The following is a 16,703-nucleotide window of genomic DNA, read 5'->3' as shown; positions in this document are numbered from 1 at the left end:
CCGGGCTGCCTCTTTGACACCTGTGTTCTAGAGAGGCTGTAGCCGTTCCATGGTTGAACCCACGCCTTTGGCATTTGCAGCACCACGCTCTGCCTAAATGAGATGAACAGCAATGTGCCGGGATTGGGCCGGGTGCGACTGTCAGGCCAGTCAGCACAGAGATGCGTGGACGGACGGGTGAGGTCAAGCAGAGAGCAGCAAGTGGGCATTGGAGGTCCTTTTAATAGGGGACCGAAACCTTTAGGTCTCCCGGGTTGCACTGGCATCTGCCCCCACCTTTGGAGCAAAGTCACCACCAGGTTGTGATTGGTTAAGAGCTCCGTCCCTCTCTTTACCGAGTATCCAAAACATGCGGGTGTCCTGTTGCCAAATGCACATACGGACATCCTTATGCTTGAACATGGTGTTCATTTATCAATCCACTACGAGCGCAGAAATTCAACAATAGAACACCACTCGGGTTTCGATCGACGTTCTTCCCAATCAATCCCTCCAGTTCTCACATCAACATTGAAGTCCCCCAGCAGAACATGGAGTCCCCCTAAGGAGCACTCTCCAGCAATGCAGTATCATTTTAAAAAAACAACTGAACAAGACAGGTAAAAAAAATGTAAACAATCGAAAATTACATCTAAATATGAGAAAAGAAGTTATTATCCTTAGTGTTGGACAGTATTATTAATACTATTATATGTGTTTAAACATTCTTGTATGAAAGCTTCTTCAATTTGTCTGAGGAGAACTCAAGATTGTAACAAGTCACCAAGTCCTTGTCCCAAGGACTGTTTACGGGACCTTCACCCCAGAATGCAGACCTAGAAGGACGTTTAAGAAGATGCTGATGCAGCGGGATCACCGTTTGAACAACCTTTATGATTATTCGCATATTGTCGTAAATTTTCAACAATCTGTGTCTGAGCCTATTTGGGTTAAGGAGGTGATAAGAATCTACCTTGACTGCAAAGTGGCTTACAAGGAAACCATTTTCAAACTGACTGCCAGCTGAATTAGGTTGGGTTTGCAAAGTCCGATGTGATTCCGACACCGGAGGTTGAACCAGGGACCTTTAGTCGAATGCTCTCCCAACTGAGCTACTACGGCTTGTTTGTAAAATGAACAACCAACTTGAATTGAAAATTGACTCATGGCTTACTATTCCATGTGCTTTACCCAAGACTCATACATTCAGGCATACACATCAAAAGTAAATTAACATTTCTAAACGTAACCTTCTTTCTCACATGTTAAACACTGTGCAGTCAAACCTTATGATACGTCTTATGACAAACATTTCGATCGAATAATTCGCCTGTGGCAGTAGGTCTGTCCACTCTTTTTGTTTTTCGTGTTTTACAGCCCCTCTATCTTTTTTTAAATTACATTTGAATATTTCTTATTACATTCCTTTTTACTTTACCTTGTACTTTATACTTTTTACTTTAATGAAGAGTGATGAGTATGTTAATACTTTAGTCCTTTTTTCTGTTAATGTTTCATATGTACTGTTAAAGGATGCAGTTTTTTATATGTATCGTTTCTTGTGCTCACCCGGCCTATCTGTCAAATTTCTAAAGTCAATGTGACAGACGTGCCAAGGGTGCCCATACGGTGACACTTTTTTCCTTAGGTGGCTAATGTGGAATATAAATTGTATTCTTATATTTAATCTTGCACCCTTTTGCACTCTGATGTATTAAAAGTTACTAGAATAGAATTCAATTTACACCTATTGGTTAAAATGTGCCCAACACGTTTTGTACTCCACCTCCTTCATTTGTATTAACGCCTCCCATTTTTATGACTTGTCTTATCTCTATTAAAAACACCGTTGAAGAAGCTTTTCGGCGGAAAAGGGGAGCCTGGAGAGTAGTCACACTCTCCGGACTCTGAATTGTTGCATCCCCGCCTCTGCAGACGCAGCCTTAACTTTCATTCTATCTGCCTCAGTGTGTCTTAAAATGTTCGAGTTTATTGAGGTATTGGCCAACGAGTTAGAGGTGCTCTTAAACTGACACTTTTTTTTCTTGGATGGTTAATGTCCCATATCACCCCATCATATATCATAATTCAATAAAACCAAGGCTCGTCCTGGAGTTGGACCCGGGGCGTCTCACAACCCCGAAGTGAGAATCATACAACTAGACCAACGAGCCAGACATACTCGAGCCAGACATACTCATACCATGACAATTTTTTTCTCAGATGGCTAATGTCCCATACCACCCCACCATATATGACAATTCAACACTTTTTTTCTCAGGTGAAGCATGTGACATATCAACCCCCATAATAGATCACAATTCGACAAAGTTATGTCTCATCCAGGAGTTGGACCCAGGACCTCTCTCACCCTAAGCAAGAATTTTAACACAAGACCAATGAGCCAGAGCTTGTTTTCATTATTTTAAAACCTACAAATGTGTCAGATCTGTTTAGCCTGACCTTTATGGACATGCTTGTGACTTGCTATCTTAACTCAGTATCTACCAGAGCACTCCCATTGACGACGACAGGCATCCAATCCAATTTGACCGGAGGGATTGCAGTCAAACTGGACTGAACATCTCTCCCTGTCAATGGCAACTAATGACGCTTACACTTAGTGGCAATTTAGAATGTCCAATGTGGGAGGAGACCGGAGTACCCGGAAGAAACCCACGCAGGGGATAACATGCTAACTCCATACAGTTGGACCGACCTGGTCTTGAACCCAGAACTGTGGGGCTAACCGCACCACAAGGCTGCCCCAAATGTCATTCATTGAATCAAAAAATTTAGCTTATACCCGATTCCCATACTCTGAAAATGACGCATTGGGTCCGATTTCCGTTAAATTCTTATACGATTTTTGATCGGTGGGTATCCTTAAGAAAAATGTGAAGTGAGTTATTAATTTTAAGAATTAATAATTATAAAGATCAGTTTTTCACAGCAACTGCAACACTTGAAAGTGAGGTATTTTGCTTCTGCAAAAAAGCAAGTGACTGTGAGTAGCAGAGAATGGTTTCGATCCATTGACCTCTGGGTTAAGGGCCCAGCACGCTTCCGCTGCGCCACTCTGCTTCTTCGCGTCGCCACCTGTTGGGTTTATTTGATAATTATATTATATATGTGTGCATTCAATCATTTTTATATGAAAGCTTCTTTAAATTGTCTGAAGAGAACTCGGGGTCGTATCAAGTCACTGAGTCCTCGCGCCAAGGACTGTTGTCCTGACGTCTCACCCAGACCGGGGCTCCGAAGACTGTTGATCTGGGTTTGCAGCGAAGAGCCGTCAAGGACTCTTGATACCAGCAGATGGATATCAATCACTTCCAGGAACACTCGCATAGTGTTCCTACATCAGGACGCCCTTCTCGCTTCTTCATGGAATTGTTATGCCGTGTTAAGGCGTGATTGTTTAAATTCAAATGAAGTTTGTTTTTAGTTTCCTCTTTTTATTATTGTTAAAAACCTTCATTGTTATTATAAGTTCAGATGTTGTTTTTGCTCACGCATGTTGGATTAATCAATAACCTTGTAATTGTTTTGATTTATGGCTTTAAAGCTGTACGAGAAATTACTATTATTAATTGTTTATCATAGATGCCTATTTAATTAAATGTCAATAATTGAATCAGATATCTGCCTGCAGTGTTTGAAAATTATATTAAAGTGTAATGAACCTATCAATACCATGACAAGCTAACTCACAAATCTAATCAATCAGACTAATCCAAGCAGACATACAGAGGCACGTGATGATTCCCACCTGCTGCCAGAGCTTCTGAGGACCACCAGCACAAGCACCTCGGTCTCGACTGTGGACTGTCACATCCATGGTGAGTTCAACCATTTTGCCGTTAAAAACTTCAATTTCAATGAAAAACGAATACAAGACGTTCGGCGGCGCAATTAACAAAATCAAGATACCATGTCAAATTTAAACTGGCACTTTAGCTAATAGCTAATGTTACTTTACAAATCGAGTAGAAGGATTTTTTTGTTTTATACAACTGTGAGAATTTGTGTTTTTTTAAGGTTTTGTTGTGATTGAATGTTTAACCACGGACTGGGCAGGGAAAAGGTTTTTTTTTTTCCTGTGTGTGGATTCGTTCTGTGATGCTTTAAATTGACCTTTCAAGTGAATTTTTAACTACAAACTGACAAAGAAAATATGTCTAACCTGTCTAGGTTCTTTTGTGTGATTTTAAGGTTTTTGGCAACTGAATTTTTGACAACAGACTGAGCAGGAAAATGGTCTTTCACCTGTGTGGGTTTTTGTGGATTTCCGATATTGTAAAAACATAGTTAATCATTGTGAAATATATTTGTATTCTTATATTTAGTCTTGCACCGTTTTCACTATGATGTATTAAAAGTTACTAGAATAGAATTTAACTTACACCGAATGGTTAAAATGTGCACTACACCTTCTGCACTCCACTTCCTTCATTTGTATTTACGCCTCCCATTTTTATGACTTGTCTTTTCTCTAATAAAACCACCGTTGAAGCAGCTTTTCGGCGGGAGACAGCTTCGAGGAGCTTGGAGAGTAGTCACACTCTCGGGCTTCAGGATGGTCCACTCCCCCGCCTCTGCAGACGCGGCCTTTAACTTTCATTCCATCTGCCTCAGTGTGTGTTCCTGTGTTTGAGTTTATTTAAGTGTTGGCCAGTAGCCCCAACAAAAATGAATACAATAATTTGAACAATTTGACAAATTAATATATGAAATATTCTTTTCTTTCTACAGATGTGAAAATACAGTAACTTCATGTCTGAAATTAGTGGTAATTTTTTTATCCACCGACTCACAATTGAGAACCATCTGGTATGCTCATACCTCAAATTTGTCTCGTATTTCAAGGCAAAAAAAAATGCTCAGAATTTTCCTCGTTTCTCAAATTTCTCATATGTTGGAACACTTGTATGTCAAGGCATTACTCAGTGGTGTCCCATCAGGGCCTTCAAGGCCTTCTCTGCTAGCCTAAGAAATATCTGAATCATATATTATATTTTGTCCATGAATACTTCCAAATCGTCTGTCAGCTTCCTTTTATTGCTTTCCCCCTGGTTGCACTGCTCTCAGGTGTGTTTTCATATTGATGCATTTAACCAATCACATTTCTGCCATTTTTTGTTGTCAGTGTCAGAAATCTGCCTCAAGGCCTCAATCAGTTCTGCAGGCTCTGCTGCATTAAACAAGTGTCGACAAGACATGCTTTAACCAATCAAAAATCAATTTGATGACACCAAGACCTTCTCGAAGGCGTAGGAATACGTCATTGCCTTCTCGCAGTCGTAGGGAAACGTCATCACTTTCACCAATTAAGATTGGCTAGTGATAGAATAGGCAGACCAAAGCCAAAGTCAGCCAGCCAGAGATCGCAAACTCCATCCAAAATGGCCGACGGAAGAAAACAAATGGATTTGGTTGCAGATTTGCAGACAAAGTCCTTTTCCAGATAAAAATGGACATCATTAAGAAAGGGTGGTCAACTCCGAAGCGCAAGCCTGTTACAACCAGGGAAGAGGTTTGTCCGCTACTTTCAGTTCGCTAACTACGAACGCTACCCCTGGCTCACGTGCTCCGATGAGCACACAACGAAAAGGTAAGGTAAAATAGAGACATTTTAAAATAACTAATAGACTGTCATTTTTGGGGGGTAAGCAGGAACTTTCATTTCAGGGACACGATGAAAGTGCTGCATCCCCAAACAGGAAATTATACAGATTTACATTGCCACCTGTCCACTAATAATGTCTAGTGGGACGTTGGGCAAAATACAAAATGACCTTATCACTGCTATTGCTGAAGTGATGAGGGAAGAGATAGAGAGAGGAGTTGATGAAGCACAATTTGTCACTGTTATGGTCGCTGAGACGGCAGATGTGAGTAACGCAGCTCAGCTCGCACTGCTTGTGCTTTTTGTCACGGGCAGAGGTGTCAAGGAGCGTCATCTAGAAGACATGACCGCTGCACCGTCATAACACTGCCACAACTTTACCCAGGCATTCATTTTCCACCAAAAATTGGATGATACTGCAATGTCGTTGGCTTGATTCCCACTGGTAACATTTTCAAATCTGACGAACCGCTCCGTGACCCCTCTGCCCGTGACATAATGCAGAACTAGTGCGAGCTGCACAGCGTTACTCGCGTCTGTCGTCTGTCATCTCATCCACCATAACAGTGAGAAACGGTGCTTTATCAACTTCCCTTTTGATCTCTTCACTCATTATGTTGGGTTTATTCTGTATTACTATTATACATATGTGTAATAATCCATTTCTTTGTTAAGTCATTCTTCCTATCATTCCGAAATTACTTGAGGTCATTTACAATCGGCTGGTCCTCTCTCACGTGGACTTCTTTCAAGGATTGTTTATCCAGCAACGGGCTAATAACAAAGACAGATATCTGCCATTTCCAGCATAGTGGACATACCTCGTGACGCACTTCGGTCTTCTTTATGTAATTGTTATATGATTGTTAGGTCAAATGAAGGCATGCTTGTTTTAATCCAAATGTTGTTGGTTTTTTGTCTCCTGTTTTGTTATTGTTAGAATACCTTGATTGTTATTATAGTTACAGCTTATGCATTATGAATTAATCAACAACCTTGTAATTGTTTTGATTCATGGCCTTAAAGCCGTACGTGATTTACTGTTCGAGAGGATACTGTTGAAGACAAGGGGAAGTCTTGTTGCTTTGCTGTATTTTCCCTTGAGGTCCTTATCCATGATGCAATCTATTTAATTAAATGTCAATAATTGAATAAGATGTCTGCCTGCAGTGATTGATAATTACATCAGAAGGGTAATTATTAATGAACCTATCACATTACTTCAGCAATAGCAGTGATCAGGTCATTTTGTATTTTGCCCGACGTCCCACTAAACATATTATTGGTGGACAGGTTGTGGAGTATAAAATGTATTCTTTTCTCTTTTATTCAGTGTAGTTACTAGGATAGAATTTTGCAAAGCCTAGTGGAAATTTCCATCATGACACCTATGAGTTAGGGGCGCGTCATATACAATGACACGCCCATTTCTTTGTTCACCTCTTCCCGCCTAAAAATTGTATCTAGGTCACATGACCCTTTGTTAATAAAACTAGCTTAACTGTTGGGGGTAGTAGCTAGGGATTCGAACTGGTCAGGCTGGGGAATGGACACATCTCCCAGCGCTGGCTACTCTGACCCCCTACTTTAGTTGAAGTCTGTGAAATCTCATCTCGACTGACTGTGTGCTTCATCTGATCCGAAGGTTTTGAATGTATATGGATTAGATCTCACATTATCTGGTGCTGAAAACACCGGGATTCATTTCTGAATTTCTCGGACCGCGGTGGACTGAAAGCCGAGACTTACTGACGTCAGCTACTCTTACTTTGAAAGAGGGGGCAGTTTCAGTAGATTGCGGCCCGTTTGAAGAACGAACCCCACCGGAGAGAGGAGGCACAGCAGACGGTAAGGGCTGTTAAAAATTAATGTATTTGTATCTGTGTGTATGTGTGTGTGTATATATGTAAGTTAGGCTGGCTTACAGGGTTTGCAATTGTTTGCTTGTATTGTGCGATGTGGCCAACTCGTTTTGTAACTGTTTGCTCGAGTCATGCAATATAAGATTGCGGCTGCGGCAGTTTGTGTGAGAGCTATAAAAATATTGTGTTTGCATACAACTTAGTCCTGCAAATATCTAACCATATTAGCCCTAAATTTTGTATAAATAAACTGTCCGACATCGCTGTCTTAGAAACATTAATCTGTCTTCCTATATAAAGACTGACACACTGTTCATTCGAAGAGAGAGTTGCAAGGACAACAGACTATGAACGGTTCACAGCTGTTCTGGCTTTTTCCCCATCCTGCAGTCTGGTAATAAACCTATTCCCTATTAAATTGATCTCACTCTTTCTTAACCTGTTCCTGAAGTTGTATTTCAGATCTATCAAAAATATCAAAATTATCAATAAGAGCACATATTTAACACATCAGCTGGTGCCATTGACTGCCATTGGCGGTGGTAGACGTCTGATGAACCTTCAATTGCATTGACAATGTAAGAGCATTAATATGTAGATATCTACATTATCAGAATTATTTCATCCAAACGTATATTAATTGTAATTTGTCTTGTCTGTGTGTATATGTGACATGCTGTTTCATTTCTTATTTTATTAAACAAATAAAAGCGGATATGTTTGGATTAAATGTTTCCACTGGACATCCGGATGTCACGCCAGATCTACATCTGGGTTACCACGGGCGATCTTCATTTTGGACGTCGTGCGGATCACGGACGGACGGACCGAGAAAAATGGCTGCAACAATTTCTTAATAGAAGTAAATCTGCATTTTTAAAGAGAATTGACCGTAAATAGCATGGGAGATTGTGGTAATATCTTTAATGCTGCACTATGGAAATGATACATCGTCCAATGATAATTTTGATATTAGATATTTAGATAATAGGCTGCAGCCAATGTGTTAAATGAGTGCTCTTATTGATAATTTTGATATTTTGATATTAGATATCAATATATTAATGCTCTTATATTGTCAATGCAATTACAAACTCACTCCCTCTCATGATTATAATTTTGAGAGCTGGTTTCAACAGTAAACTCTCCCGGTGACTAAACGTCTTTGGACGAAACATCCGGGAACCGAAGATGGCGAGCACGCGAAAGAAGAGGGTACTGCATTCATACTTACCCGGCAGGGGGGGATACCATGGTCAAGAAGGTGGTTCGCCCAGGGCGAGGCTCACCCATCGCACATCTGCCTTTGCTGACCCCTGTGCAGTCCCCAAATGTGGGAATCTCGACTGCTTAATTTCTGGTAGTGGGGGATTGCGTTTGCGCTATCCTCAGATTGGTCTCAGTAAGTTTCCGCTTTAACAAATGTAATCAAAAGAGGAATTCAACTGTGGCACAGTATGTAGCAGAACTAAAGCAACAAGCAGCAAATTGGGAGTTTGGAACAAATTTTGGATTCAGCACTGCGAGACGAGTTCATGAGTGGAATCAAAACTGAAATGTGCCAAAGAAGATTGCTTTCTGAGAATGGACTCACAGTTGCAAAAGCTTTTGAAATTGCACTTAATATGGAGACTGCTGACAGAGACACAGCAGCTAAGACGATCTAAAGGTGAACTTGTCGGCACGGGAGCAATTCACAAGCTAAAGACAGACAAAACTTAAGCATGCTACAGATCTAAGGCAAAAAATCACAATGCCAATGAATGCTGTTTTAAAGAATCCAAGTGTCACAACTGTGAGAAAATAGAACACCTGAGGCATGTCTCACAAAAACGACACTCGGACGTTTGGTCCCCGGATGTTTGATCGACTAGACGTTTGGTCAACGGGTTCGCTCGCTGTCCAATTATGTGACAGAGAGAGAGAGTTTATTGTTGAAAGCGATCAACCAAGTAATCTCTCACTCTCAAAATTATAACCATGAGTTTGTAATTGCATTGACAATGTAAGAGCATTAATATCAAATATCAAAATTATCAATAAGAACACTCATTTAACCCATCGGCTGCTGCCATTGACGGTGGCAGACGTCCGATGAACCTTCATTCTCTCTGGGAGAACTTGCAATGCAGCAAGGTGTTGAAATACTTTAAACAAATTCAATATCAGTTAATGCTCTAATTGTAATATTGTACTAGTAAGCCATGAGTCAATTTGTAGTTCAATTTGGATGTTATTTTTATCAATTAGCCGAAATAGCTCAGTTGGGAGAGTGTTAGCTATAGGTCAGGAAAATGCAACTCCAGGAGCAGGCTAAGAAAGAGTGAGATCAATTTAAACAGAAAATAGGTTTATTACCAGACTGTAAAGTGGAGAGTGAGAGCTCTTACGGTGGAGTCCTGTTCAGCGCAATGTTCTTGCAACTCTTGTCAAATGACCAGTGAGTGTGTCTTAAATACAGGCAAAACTGACAGTTGTCAGTAGGACTTTGGACAGTTACGTTTCAGTCATTAGCAGGGCAAAAAGTAATTGATCGGCGTCGGACAGTTTAGTATTTGTGCTGACATGTCAATCCAATCACAAGACTAAGATTGATTATTCAGTCAGACAGTTGGGTGTTTGTCCTGACATGTCAGTCATAAGGATGACTACGATGTTGTTATACTTACAAAAACTAATAATATATAAACAAGCCATTGCAAAGAGACTTTGTCTTATATTACAAATCCTATTAGGATTTTCAACAGGCTTCCTCATTGGAGGCTAAGCAAAGTTGAGAAACACTGTTCAGCCCGCTTGAGTACGAAGACAAATTTAATTTCACAACAATTTGGGAAGAACAGAAATGTGGTGTGAACGAACCTAGATAGTATTCCCTCACTGAGATGATTCACATATTGGGTGGCATCTTCTGCCTTCTGGAGCAGAGAAATTAACAGATCACAGAAACTGAAGAAACATCAAGACAACATCATATGTTGTGTCAGGGAAAAGGTTGTAGTTAGGCAAATTCAACAAATACACAGAGGTCATGGCCTGTGTGGGGGTTGAACCCACGACCTTGGTGTTATTAGCACCACACTCTGACCAACTGAGTTAACAGGCCATGTGCTACCCAATCCAGATATTTGCATGATGATGCAAATGCACACGTCAACTAACTAGAGACATGTACTAGCTAGACACATGTTACGACAAAAGAAGTTGTGCAAAGTGGCCATGATTTTTGTGTGATGACCGCAATTGCAAATCTCAGCTAGCTAAACTGTTATGTTACAGCAAAATAAATCATTTTCGGCAAGCTTAACTTACTCTAGAGCAAGGGTGTCAAACCGCACAAAATGATGCAGGAGGCCAGATTTGTTCCCCAGCTGCCTGTTTAACACCTGTGTTCTAGAGAGGCTGTAGCCGTTCCACGGTTGAACCCATGCCTTTGCATTTTCAGCACCATGCTCTGCCTAAATGAGATAAACAGCAATGTGCTGGCACTATTACTAAATTATCACTAAACTAGTTGAGCCGGAATTTCTCAACCTTACGCTCAGGATCTTTCCTAACCGCGTCCCGGCAAAGGAAGAGTTCGTCTAATAGTGTTTCTCATCATAAGAGGTCCTCTGAGCCAATCTTTGTCTGATCCCTCACATCAGACAAGTTGGCCATGGGTAACCCTACCAGGACTACAAGGCTCTGGTCAACTTTGGTCAAAGGATCACTGGGACTGATTAACCCCACGGGGCACACCCAATCAGTACTTTTTTTGTAGAAGCAAACTACCCCACTTGCAAGAGTTACCATTGCTGTGAAAATAGTGTTCTTGAAATTGCCTTCTAGATTCATACACATACTTGAGAGCATGTTACCAACAAAAAAATGCAGTATCATTTAAAAAAAACAACTGAACAAGACAGGTAGAAAAAATTGAAAACAATCGAAAATTACATCTAAATATGAGAAAAGAAATATTTATCCTTAGTGTTGGACAGTATTCAGTAATACTATTATATATGTGTGTTAAATCATTTTTGTATGAAAGCTTCTTCAATTTGTCTGAGGAGAACTCACGATTGTAACAAGTCACCAAGTCACCAAGGACTGTTTACTGGACCTTCACCCCAGAATGCAGCCCTAGAAAGACGCTTAAGAAGATGCTGATGCAGCGGGATCACTATCAGAACAGCTTTCATGATTACTCGCATATTGTTGTAAATTTTCAACATTCTCTATCTGAGCCAATTCGGGTCATGGAGGCGACAAGAATCAAACTTGACTACTAAACCACCCATGACACGTTTTCAAACTGACTGCCAGCTAAAATCTGCTGGGTTTGTAAAGTCTAATGTGCCGCCAAAACCCAGAATTAAACCCGGAACCGTTAGATTTTCAGTCCAACGTTCTCCCGACTGAGCTACTTCCGCAGATTGATAAGAATAGGAACCAAAATAGACTGCAATTTGACTCATGGCTAACTTGTACAATACTCAAATTTTAGCATCAAATGATATAGTTCTGGTTTAGAGAGTCCGATGGACTAACGAAGCCCGAGGTCAATTCAGAGAACGTGTGAAATATGAATTGTATTCTTATATTTAATCTTGCACCCTTTTGCACTCTGATGTATTAAAAGTTACTAGAATAGAATTAAATTTACGCCTATTGGTTAAAATGTGCACCACACCATTTGTACTCCACCTCCTTCATTTGTATTAACGCCTCCCATTTTTATGACTTGTCTTAACTCTATTAAAAACACCGTTGAAGCAGATTTTTGACGGGAGATAGCTTTGGGGAGCCTGGAGAGTAGTCTCCCTCTCCGGCATCTGAAATTGTTGCATCCTCGCCTCTGCAGACGCAGCATTTAAATTGCATTCTATCAGCCCCAGTGTGTGTTTATTGAAGTGTTGGCCAGTAGCCCCAACAGAACGCTCCACGACATTCTATATCTGAGCCAATTTGGGTCATTGAGGTGACAAGAATCAAACTTGACTGCAAAATGACTCATGGCTTACAAGAAAACAGGCTTCAAACTGACTACCAGCTGAATTAGGGTATGTGAGCAAATTCCGATGTGCTGCCTGATGTCTGGGATTGAACAAGGGACATTCAGATCTTCAGTTTTATAGTCTCCCAACTGAGCTTCATCGGCTGATTGAAAGAAACTACAACCAACTACGACTGGAAATTGACTCATCGCTTACTGGTACAATATCCCTATTGGAGCATTAACTGATATTGGTCAGGTTTACAAGTCCAATGGACTGACATAGCACGAGGTTGATTCAGGGAACGCTCTCCAACATTCCCTATTTGAGCCAACAAGAAAAGAGTCAAACTTGAAGAATTTGGAAAGAACAGAAATGTGGTGGGAACAAACCTAGCTAGTATTTCCTCACTGAGATTTTTCACATCCCGGATGGCATCTTCTGCCTTGTGTAGCAGAGAAATTACCAGATCACAGAAACTGAAGAAACATCAAGACAAGATATTATGGTATGTTAGGGCAAAATGTGTTTTGTTTGGCAATTTCAACTACTACAGAGAGGCCATGGCCCATGTGGGAGTCGAACCCACGACTTTGGCGTTATTAGCACCACACTCTGACCAACTGAGTTAACGGGCCATGTGCTATCCAACCCAGGTATTTGAATGATAACGCAAATGCAACACGTCAACTAGCTAAACATTTATGTTACGGCAAAAGAAGTTGGACTAGGTAATTTTATCTGACTTTGGAGAGGTCATGGCCCATATGGAAGTCAAACCCACAGCCTTGGCATTATTAGCACCTCAATCTTACCAACCCGAGCTAACCAGCCATGTGCAAAGTGACCATGAATTTTGTGTGATGACCGTAATTGCAAATGTCAGCTAGCTAAACTGTTAGGTTACAGCATTATAAATCATTTTAGGCAATCTTAACTTACTCTAGAACAGTGGTTTTCAAAGTGGGCGGTACCGCCCCCCGGGGGGCGGTGTGAACTTTCAGGGGGGCGCTGACGAATAAACAGGCGAATGGGGGGCGTTGAAATAGTGAAGGGGGCGATGGAGCAATTACAGTAAAATGTGACGTTGGTGTTTGTAGAAAGACCGGAAAAATTGATTGTCTGTAATAAAAAGTCGACAAAAAACAAGCTTTATTGAAACAAGAAACGTTGTCTGCTCGAGCGCTCACGAGCAGCGCGCATATACCGTATATCACTAATTGTCGCGAGTTTATCGTCGATGCAGGCGACTGGGGAAACCACCACCATCCAGTCAGCCGCAGAGGAGCACACAATAGCGCGCCGGCAACGCTTAACCACAGACGTATGCGCACAGCGACCGGCTTAATGCATCAGCTATCAATTTTTATGATTCGAGGTGAACTGCGCATTGGTCTATTAAAAGAAACGAAATTAGCGAATAATATCTGAGGCGCCTGTCTTCTATTTATTTAAGCTTCGTTCGTTGGAAAGGGGTAAAGAGGGGGGCGTTGGCATTTTGGCCCGGCGGTGAAGGGGGCGGTGGCCAAAAAAGTTTGAAAATCACTGCTCTAGAACAAGGGTGTCAAACCACACAAAATGATGCAGCAGGCCCAATTTGTTCCCTGGGATGGCACTTAGACACCTTTGTTCTAGGGAGGCCATGCCTGTTCTGCAGTCGAACCCACGACTTTGGCGTTTTCACCATCGCGCTCTGCCTAAATGAAATGAACAGCAATGTGCTGGCATTGGCCCAGGTGCGACTGTCGGGCCAGTAGACATGGAGATGCGGGGACAGATGGGTGAGGTCGAGCGGAGAGCTTGAACGGGTGAGGTCGAGCGGGGAGTGGCGAGTGGGAATTGAATGTCCTTCTAATAGGGGAACGAAACGTTTAAGTCTCCCGGGCAGCACTAGCATCTGCCCCCACCTTCAGAGCCAACTCAACACCAGGTTGTGATTGGTTGAGAGCTCCGTCCCTCTCTTTACACGAGTATCCAAGACATGCGGGTGTCCTGGTGCCAAATGCACACATGGGCACTCTTATGCTTGAACATGGTGTTCATTATTGTCAATCAACTACGAGCGCAGAAATCCAACAATAGAACATCACGCGGATTTCGATCAAGGGGGACGTTCTTCCCAATCACTCCCTCCAGGTCTCACATCAACATTGAAGTCCCCCTGAGGAGCACTCTCCAGCAGCCCCTCCAAAAGGAGTAGGAACTCTGAACTGCTGTTTTGTGCATGCACACAAACAACAATCAGGTGCCGTCCCCCCACCCGAAGATGGTGGGATGCGACCCTTTCGTCCCGCGGGCAACTCCAGAGCCAAACTATGTCGAGCCGGTATTTCTCAACCTCACGCTCAGGCTTTTTCCTAGCTGCATCCGGGCGAAGGAAGATTTCGTCCAATAATGTTGCCCATCATAAGAGGTCCTTTGAGCCATTCTTCGTCTAATCCCTCACATCAGACCAGTTGGCCATGGGTAAGCCTACCAGGGCTACAAGGCCCCGGACAACATTGCTCCAAGGATCACTAGGACTGATTAACCCCAACACCGGGACATACAAACTTCACCACCACGATAAGTTAATGACTCATCTGTGCGGTATTATTAGCTTAAATTCAACATGGTATATTGTTTTGTAAATCCTGGCGCCGAATGTCTCGTACCGAGTTTTTCATTGGAATGGAAATTTTTAAATGCATGATGGATGACTCTGTGAATAGCAGGACTAACTCATGACAGTCCCCGGCCGAGACCGAGGTTCTTGAGCTGGTGGTCCACAGAAGCTCCGTCAGGAGGTGAGAATACCCACGATTCATCAGAATATCTGCTTTGATTTGATGTGTGAAGCTGGAAGCAGAGTGGCGCAGCAGAAGCATAATGGGCCCATAACCCAGAGGTCATTGGATCGAAACCATTCTCTGCTGCTAACACCAGTTCCCTTTATGTAATGGCGAACTACGCCACTTCCAAGTGTTGCCATTGGTGTGAGAAATGTTCTTGAAAGTGATTAATTCTGCAAAAGTTACCTTTTCTCACATATTCTTCTGATCAAAAATCCGATCGAAATTGGTCGAAAATCGGGCCTGAACGCATCATTTTCACAAGATCGGAATCTGATAAAAAAACTAATCATTTTTCTGAAACAGGTCCCCCAAATGCCTTGAAATTCTGATGAAGGCGGACGTAATACGGCCTATTTAAATTGATCCCACTCGTTCTTAACCTGCTCCTGAAGTTGTATTTTCAGACCTATCAGAAAGCTTCTTCAATTGGTCTGAGGAGAACTCGCGATCGTGATTTTAGTTGAGTTTACAGTCCAATGAACTGCCAAATTGTGGGGTTTATTCTGGGACCTGTAGATCGGAGGTGGCAAAGTCCGGTCTTCAAGAGCCCCTATCCAGTCTGTTCACCATATACCCTCCTCTACCACACGTGAATCAAATGATCAACTCATCAGCAAGATATCCAGAAGCTCTAATATGGATCCAGATTATTTGATTCAGGTCTGTTGGTGGAGGAAGTTATAGAAAACAGACCGGATAAGGGCTCTCGAGAGCCGGACTTGGCCACCACTGCTGTAGATCTTCAGGCTAGTACTGTCCCATCTGAGTTACTTTGACTCACGTAGGTGAACAAAAACCAACCTAGACTGCATATTTACACACTGATTACAGGACAATTGATCACAAATTGAGTTGTGGCTGATTTTGGTTGGTTTGATACAATCCAACAGACTGCCAAAGCCTAAGGTTGAACCAGGGACCTTTAGATTTTCAGTCAAATGCTCTCTCACCAAAGATACTTGCGCTTCAGTAGGTCAATAAAAATTAACATGAACTGTATATTGACTCTAGGGTCCCTAGTAAACTGAACTCAAATAGATTATTAGCTGATTAGATACAGGCCAAGGGAGTGCTGAAGCCCATGGTTAAACCAGGCAACTTTAGATCTTAGGTCCAATGCTTTCTCATTATGCTGTACTTTTTCAATAGATTGCAAAAATGCAGTATTTAAATTATGGACAATTATGTTTGATTTAAATGTCCTATGCTTGTTTTTTTTTCCATTTTATAACAATTTTGCCTGAATCGCATTACCTTTAGAAATACTCTGGCTGGCACCTTTGATATCTGTTCGATTGATTTGGTTGATTAGTTTTGAGTCAGCTTGTGAAACCTGAAGTGAGAAGAAGCAGAGTAGTGCAAGGGAAACATGCTCGGGCCATAACCCAGAGGTCATTGAATCAAAACAATTCGCTGCCAC

The 16,703-nt window shown here is 41.8% G+C and overlaps 1 protein-coding gene, 4 non-coding genes and 1 pseudogene across 5 annotated transcripts in view; 2 read left to right on the top strand and 4 right to left on the bottom strand.

Moving 5' to 3' along the window:
- LOC144213924 (uncharacterized) overlaps window positions 1-15,316 on the bottom strand; it is a 38,693-nt pseudogene extending 23,377 nt beyond the window's left edge.
- Window positions 1-16,703, top strand: part of LOC144213358 (uncharacterized) — a 150,885-nt gene that overhangs the window by 96,999 nt on the left and 37,183 nt on the right. The window lies entirely within an intron of this gene.
- On the bottom strand, window positions 2,992-3,063 carry trnak-cuu (transfer RNA lysine (anticodon CUU)). Its single transcript has one exon. It is a non-coding gene; the product is annotated as a tRNA-Lys (tRNA).
- Window positions 8,697-8,862, top strand: LOC144214001 (U1 spliceosomal RNA). Its single transcript, XR_013330212.1, has one exon. It is a non-coding gene; the product is annotated as a U1 spliceosomal RNA (small nuclear RNA).
- On the bottom strand, window positions 10,503-10,576 carry trnai-aau (transfer RNA isoleucine (anticodon AAU)). Its single transcript has one exon. It is a non-coding gene; the product is annotated as a tRNA-Ile (tRNA).
- trnai-aau (transfer RNA isoleucine (anticodon AAU)) lies at window positions 13,014-13,087 on the bottom strand. The gene has a single exon. It is a non-coding gene; the product is annotated as a tRNA-Ile (tRNA).

The sequence above is a fragment of the Stigmatopora nigra genome, chromosome 20, assembly GCF_051989575.1.
Source record: "Stigmatopora nigra isolate UIUO_SnigA chromosome 20, RoL_Snig_1.1, whole genome shotgun sequence".
NCBI lineage: Eukaryota > Metazoa > Chordata > Actinopteri > Syngnathiformes > Syngnathidae > Stigmatopora > Stigmatopora nigra.
Note: the sequence above shows the minus strand (reverse complement) of the source record. Positions and strands in the feature narration are given on the sequence as shown.